This window comes from Hyla sarda, unplaced genomic scaffold, assembly GCF_029499605.1.
Source record: "Hyla sarda isolate aHylSar1 unplaced genomic scaffold, aHylSar1.hap1 scaffold_257, whole genome shotgun sequence".
Classification (NCBI taxonomy): Eukaryota; Metazoa; Chordata; class Amphibia; order Anura; family Hylidae; genus Hyla; species Hyla sarda.
The window spans coordinates 362761-368760 of NW_026609257.1; the positions used below are offsets into that span (position 1 = coordinate 362761).

Sequence of the window (6000 nt, forward strand, 5' to 3'; positions counted from 1 at the left end):
ACTGTTCAGCGACAGACAAGTCGCATCGGCTGAAAGTAGGCCAGAATGTCAGTCCATGTTGGAGCAGGTTTAGATACAGTCTAAAGCATAGATCTCAAAGTCTGTGCACAGAATTTAGCAAGGGCCTCGCACCTTCTGATGCATCAGGTAGGTGCACAATAGCATAGCCTAACCCTCTGTACTTTGGTCTATATTGATGCGGGACATAGACAGCCAGCTGATGACCAATCCATTAGTGCAATGGATGGCTGGAAGCATTTGTCTTTGCCTTTGCAATACCACAGAAGCAATGCATGGTCAATGTACAGCAATGACACACCTGTGTGAACAGCCAGGAGACCCCCCCCCCCCCCCATGTTATGTTACATAGTTACATAGTTAGTACGGTCGAAAAAAGACATATGTCCATCAAGTTCAACCAGGGAATTAAGGGGTAGGGGTGTGGCGCGATATTGGGGAAGGGATGAGATTTTATATTTCTTCATAAGCATTAATCTTATTTTGTCAATTAGGAACATTCAGCACCCACCCGCTATCAAGGCAGCTGCCTATCATGTCATGCCCTACCTGCACAGGTGTGCTGGCTACTCAAATGATCCAATTAAGGAGGCCATTTAGTCAGCAGCAGCAGAAGTCCTGTGCCTGGACGCTCCAACAGCGGCCAGACACAAGCAGAAGCAGAAGCAGCAGCAGCACCACCTTTTGTTTTTTGGCTGCAGCAGCAGCAGCAAGGCCCACAGGGCTGGCTAGCTGGCTAGCCAGCAAGCAGGTTGCAATGAAAGTAGGAATCTTTCTTTTTAACCCTGTAAGGGGGTGGTGCACTGTACCCGAAGATACTGCCATATCGGGTCAATGCATAGGGCGACGGAAGCAAGCTTCGAAATCGGCCCCCGTTCTCAAAAATCCATTTAATATATGGTCCCCAGATAGGGGACGTATCAGATATTAAACTGATAAGAACAGATACTACACTTGATCTTAGCCAAAAGGCCGAGAAGCGATAACCGTGAAAGGGGCGGGCCCAACAAGGTCCCCTTCATGGGCACTATCACTGCTTGCTGTCAGGGAGGCTGCCAGACAATTTTCCATGCACACTCTGGGCTGGGGGGCAGTCAACCACCAGTACACACAGCAGAACCTAAACCCATACCATTATTGCTAAGCAGCAAGACAGGGGCCCATTGCACTCCCACGGGGCCTTTTTAAATGCAATCCATAACCCGGATTTGCCAGGAACCCTTCTTACTCCTCCTACTTGCATGTGACACTGGGCTTAGGATCTGCATAGGAAACACACACACAAGCACACACCTACCTTTGTTGCCTGCAGATGCCTCCTTGGCTGTCCCCAAACGGTATCAAACCAACACCCACGGGAAGCTGTAAGCATAGAGGACATGCCTGCACCCCATTGGACTTACCTGTGTGGGTTAAATCCGGGTTATTTGACAACCTATGGCGGTGATGGTTCTGCTCAGGCAGAGCAGTGCTGATGCTCCTCATAAAGCTGTCGCTGCTGTGAAGGTTCTAGGTGACATCACAAATCCCTATGGTTACATACACAACAAAGCTGGGTTGTTGTTGTTTACACTCTGCAAGGCCTGTGGAAGTGAGTGACATCATAGCACTGTAGTTCTGAGGGTTCTAGATGGATGCAACAATCTCCTGTTGCTTCTATGAAGGCCATAATAGACGACATCACCAAACAGCTCCATAGTCACATACACAGCAAAGGAGAGATGTTGTTTACACCTAGTGATGTCAGTGGTATTGAGTGACATCACAGCACAGTGCTAAGGCTCCTGGGCCTGGACACAGCAGCGGCTGCAATATCTCAACGGAGAATACGTTTATATATATGTGTGTGTGTGCGCGTATATATATATATATATATATATATATATATATATATTTCTCCGCCGAAATCACTTTTAAACCCATTTCCACCTTTTTTTCCCTTCTCTTCCTCTTACTTTTTTTTCACGTTTTTTTACGTTTTTCTCCTTTTCGCCTCTTTTCTGGGCGTATTATTCTTCTTTTTCTTCTTTTTTTTCGTCTAATGCATACCCCATCAGTGCAGCAATGCTTATTCAATACCGCCAGCAGATGGAGACACTGGGGGATAATTTTCTAAGGATTTATACTGATTTTTCCTGTCTGAATTTGTCGCACAGAAAGTTGCAGGCCAAATATGTGTGACATTTCTGCGACTTTAGCTTCTAGAGCATTTTTACAACATTATACATAGGTGCTGAATACATAAAAAGCGACTGTTCAGCGACAGACAAGTCGCATCGGCTGAAAGTAGGCCAGAATGTCAGTCCATGTTGGAGCAGGTTTAGATACAGTCTAAAGCATAGATCTCAAAGTCTGTGCACAGAATTTAGCAAGGGCCTCGCACCTTCTGATGCATCAGGTAGGTGCACAATAGCATAGCCTAACCCTCTGTACTTTGGTCTATATTGATGCGGGACATAGACAGCCAGCTGATGACCAATCCATTAGTGCAATGGATGGCTGGAAGCATTTGTCTTTGCCTTTGCAATACCACAGAAGCAATGCATGGTCAATGTACAGCAATGACACACCTGTGTGAACAGCCAGGAGACCCCCCCCCCCCCATGTTATGTTACATAGTTACATAGTTAGTACGGTCGAAAAAAGACATATGTCCATCAAGTTCAACCAGGGAATTAAGGGGTAGGGGTGTGGCGCGATATTGGGGAAGGGATGAGATTTTATATTTCTTCATAAGCATTAATCTTATTTTGTCAATTAGGAACATTCAGCACCCACCCGCTATCAAGGCAGCTGCCTATCATGTCATGCCCTACCTGCACAGGTGTGCTGGCTACTCAAATGATCCAATTAAGGAGGCCATTTAGTCAGCAGCAGCAGAAGTCCTGTGCCTGGACGCTCCAACAGCGGCCAGACACAAGCAGAAGCAGAAGCAGCAGCAGCACCACCTTTTGTTTTTTGGCTGCAGCAGCAGCAGCAAGGCCCACAGGGCTGGCTAGCTGGCTAGCCAGCAAGCAGGTTGCAATGAAAGTAGGAATCTTTCTTTTTAACCCTGTAAGGGGGTGGTGCACTGTACCCGAAGATACTGCCATATCGGGTCAATGCATAGGGCGACGGAAGCAAGCTTCGAAATCGGCCCCCGTTCTCAAAAATCCATTTAATATATGGTCCCCAGATAGGGGACGTATCAGATATTAAACTGATAAGAACAGATACTACACTTGATCTTAGCCAAAAGGCCGAGAAGCGATAACCGTGAAAGGGGCGGGCCCAACAAGGTCCCCTTCATGGGCACTATCACTGCTTGCTGTCAGGGAGGCTGCCAGACAATTTTCCATGCACACTCTGGGCTGGGGGGCAGTCAACCACCAGTACACACAGCAGAACCTAAACCCATACCATTATTGCTAAGCAGCAAGACAGGGGCCCATTGCACTCCCACGGGGCCTTTTTAAATGCAATCCATAACCCGGATTTGCCAGGAACCCTTCTTACTCCTCCTACTTGCATGTGACACTGGGCTTAGGATCTGCATAGGAAACACACACACAAGCACACACCTACCTTTGTTGCCTGCAGATGCCTCCTTGGCTGTCCCCAAACGGTATCAAACCAACACCCACGGGAAGCTGTAAGCATAGAGGACATGCCTGCACCCCATTGGACTTACCTGTGTGGGTTAAATCCGGGTTATTTGACAACCTATGGCGGTGATGGTTCTGCTCAGGCAGAGCAGTGCTGATGCTCCTCATAAAGCTGTCGCTGCTGTGAAGGTTCTAGGTGACATCACAAATCCCTATGGTTACATACACAACAAAGCTGGGTTGTTGTTGTTTACACTCTGCAAGGCCTGTGGAAGTGAGTGACATCATAGCACTGTAGTTCTGAGGGTTCTAGATGGATGCAACAATCTCCTGTTGCTTCTATGAAGGCCATAATAGACGACATCACCAAACAGCTCCATAGTCACATACACAGCAAAGGAGAGATGTTGTTTACACCTAGTGATGTCAGTGGTATTGAGTGACATCACAGCACAGTGCTAAGGCTCCTGGGCCTGGACACAGCAGCGGCTGCAATATCTCAACGGAGAATACGTTTATATATATGTGTGTGTGTGCGCGTATATATATATATATATATATATATATATATATATATATATATATATTTCTCCGCCGAAATCACTTTTAAACCCATTTCCACCTTTTTTTCCCTTCTCTTCCTCTTACTTTTTTTTCACGTTTTTTTACGTTTTTCTCCTTTTCGCCTCTTTTCTGGGCGTATTATTCTTCTTTTTCTTCTTTTTTTTCGTCTAATGCATACCCCATCAGTGCAGCAATGCTTATTCAATACCGCCAGCAGATGGAGACACTGGGGGATAATTTTCTAAGGATTTATACTGATTTTTCCTGTCTGAATTTGTCGCACAGAAAGTTGCAGGCCAAATATGTGTGACATTTCTGCGACTTTAGCTTCTAGAGCATTTTTACAACATTATACATAGGTGCTGAATACATAAAAAGCGACTGTTCAGCGACAGACAAGTCGCATCGGCTGAAAGTAGGCCAGAATGTCAGTCCATGTTGGAGCAGGTTTAGATACAGTCTAAAGCATAGATCTCAAAGTCTGTGCACAGAATTTAGCAAGGGCCTCGCACCTTCTGATGCATCAGGTAGGTGCACAATAGCATAGCCTAACCCTCTGTACTTTGGTCTATATTGATGCGGGACATAGACAGCAGGCTGATGACCAATCCATTAGTGCGATGGATGGCTGGAAGCATTTGTCTTTGCCTTTGCAATACCACAGAAGCAATGCATGGTCAATGTACAGCAATGACACACCTGTGTGAACAGCCAGGAGACCCCCCCCCCCCCCCCCCCATGTTATGTTACATAGTTACATAGTTAGTACGGTCGAAAAAAGACATATGTCCATCAAGTTCAACCAGGGAATTAAGGGGTAGGGGTGTGGCGCGATATTGGGGAAGGGATGAGATTTTATATTTCTTCATAAGCATTAATCTTATTTTGTCAATTAGGAACATTCAGCACCCACCCGCTATCAAGGCAGCTGCCTATCATGTCATGCCCTACCTGCACAGGTGTGCTGGCTACTCAAATGATCCAATTAAGGAGGCCATTTAGTCAGCAGCAGCAGAAGTCCTGTGCCTGGACGCTCCAACAGCGGCCAGACACAAGCAGAAGCAGAAGCAGCAGCAGCACCACCTTTTGTTTTTTGGCTGCAGCAGCAGCAGCAGCAGCAGCAAGGCCCACAGGGCTGGCTAGCTGGCTAGCCAGCAAGCAGGTTGCAATGAAAGTAGGAATCTTTCTTTTTAACCCTGTAAGGGGGTGGTGCACTGTACCCGAAGATACTGCCATATCGGGTCAATGCATAGGGCGACGGAAGCAAGCTTCGAAATCGGCCCCCGTTCTCAAAAATCCATTTAATATATGGTCCCCAGATAGGGGACGTATCAGATATTAAACTGATAAGAACAGATACTACACTTGATCTTAGCCAAAAGGCCGAGAAGCGATAACCGTGAAAGGGGCGGGCCCAACAAGGTCCCCTTCATGGGCACTATCACTGCTTGCTGTCAGGGAGGCTGCCAGACAATTTTCCATGCACACTCTGGGCTGGGGGGCAGTCAACCACCAGTACACACAGCAGAACCTAAACCCATACCATTATTGCTAAGCAGCAAGACAGGGGCCCATTGCACTCCCACGGGGCCTTTTTAAATGCAATCCATAACCCGGATTTGCCAGGAACCCTTCTTACTCCTCCTACTTGCATGTGACACTGGGCTTAGGATCTGCATAGGAAACACACACACAAGCACACACCTACCTTTGTTGCCTGCAGATGCCTCCTTGGCTGTCCCCAAACGGTATCAAACCAACACCCACGGGAAGCTGTAAGCATAGAGGACATGCCTGCACCCCATTGGACTTACCTGTGTGGGTTAAATCCGGG

The 6000-nt window shown here is 47.0% G+C and overlaps 3 non-coding genes across 3 annotated transcripts; all 3 read right to left on the reverse strand.

Moving 5' to 3' along the window:
- Window positions 1-811: 811 nt before the first annotated feature.
- Window positions 812-1002, reverse strand: LOC130323939 (U2 spliceosomal RNA). The gene has a single exon (XR_008869114.1). It is a non-coding gene; the product is annotated as a U2 spliceosomal RNA (small nuclear RNA).
- Window positions 1003-3078: 2076 nt separating this feature from the next.
- On the reverse strand, window positions 3079-3269 carry LOC130323940 (U2 spliceosomal RNA). The gene has a single exon (XR_008869115.1). It is a non-coding gene; the product is annotated as a U2 spliceosomal RNA (small nuclear RNA).
- Window positions 3270-5370: 2101 nt separating this feature from the next.
- On the reverse strand, window positions 5371-5561 carry LOC130323941 (U2 spliceosomal RNA). The gene has a single exon (XR_008869116.1). It is a non-coding gene; the product is annotated as a U2 spliceosomal RNA (small nuclear RNA).
- Between the last annotated feature and the right edge of the window lie 439 nt (window positions 5562-6000).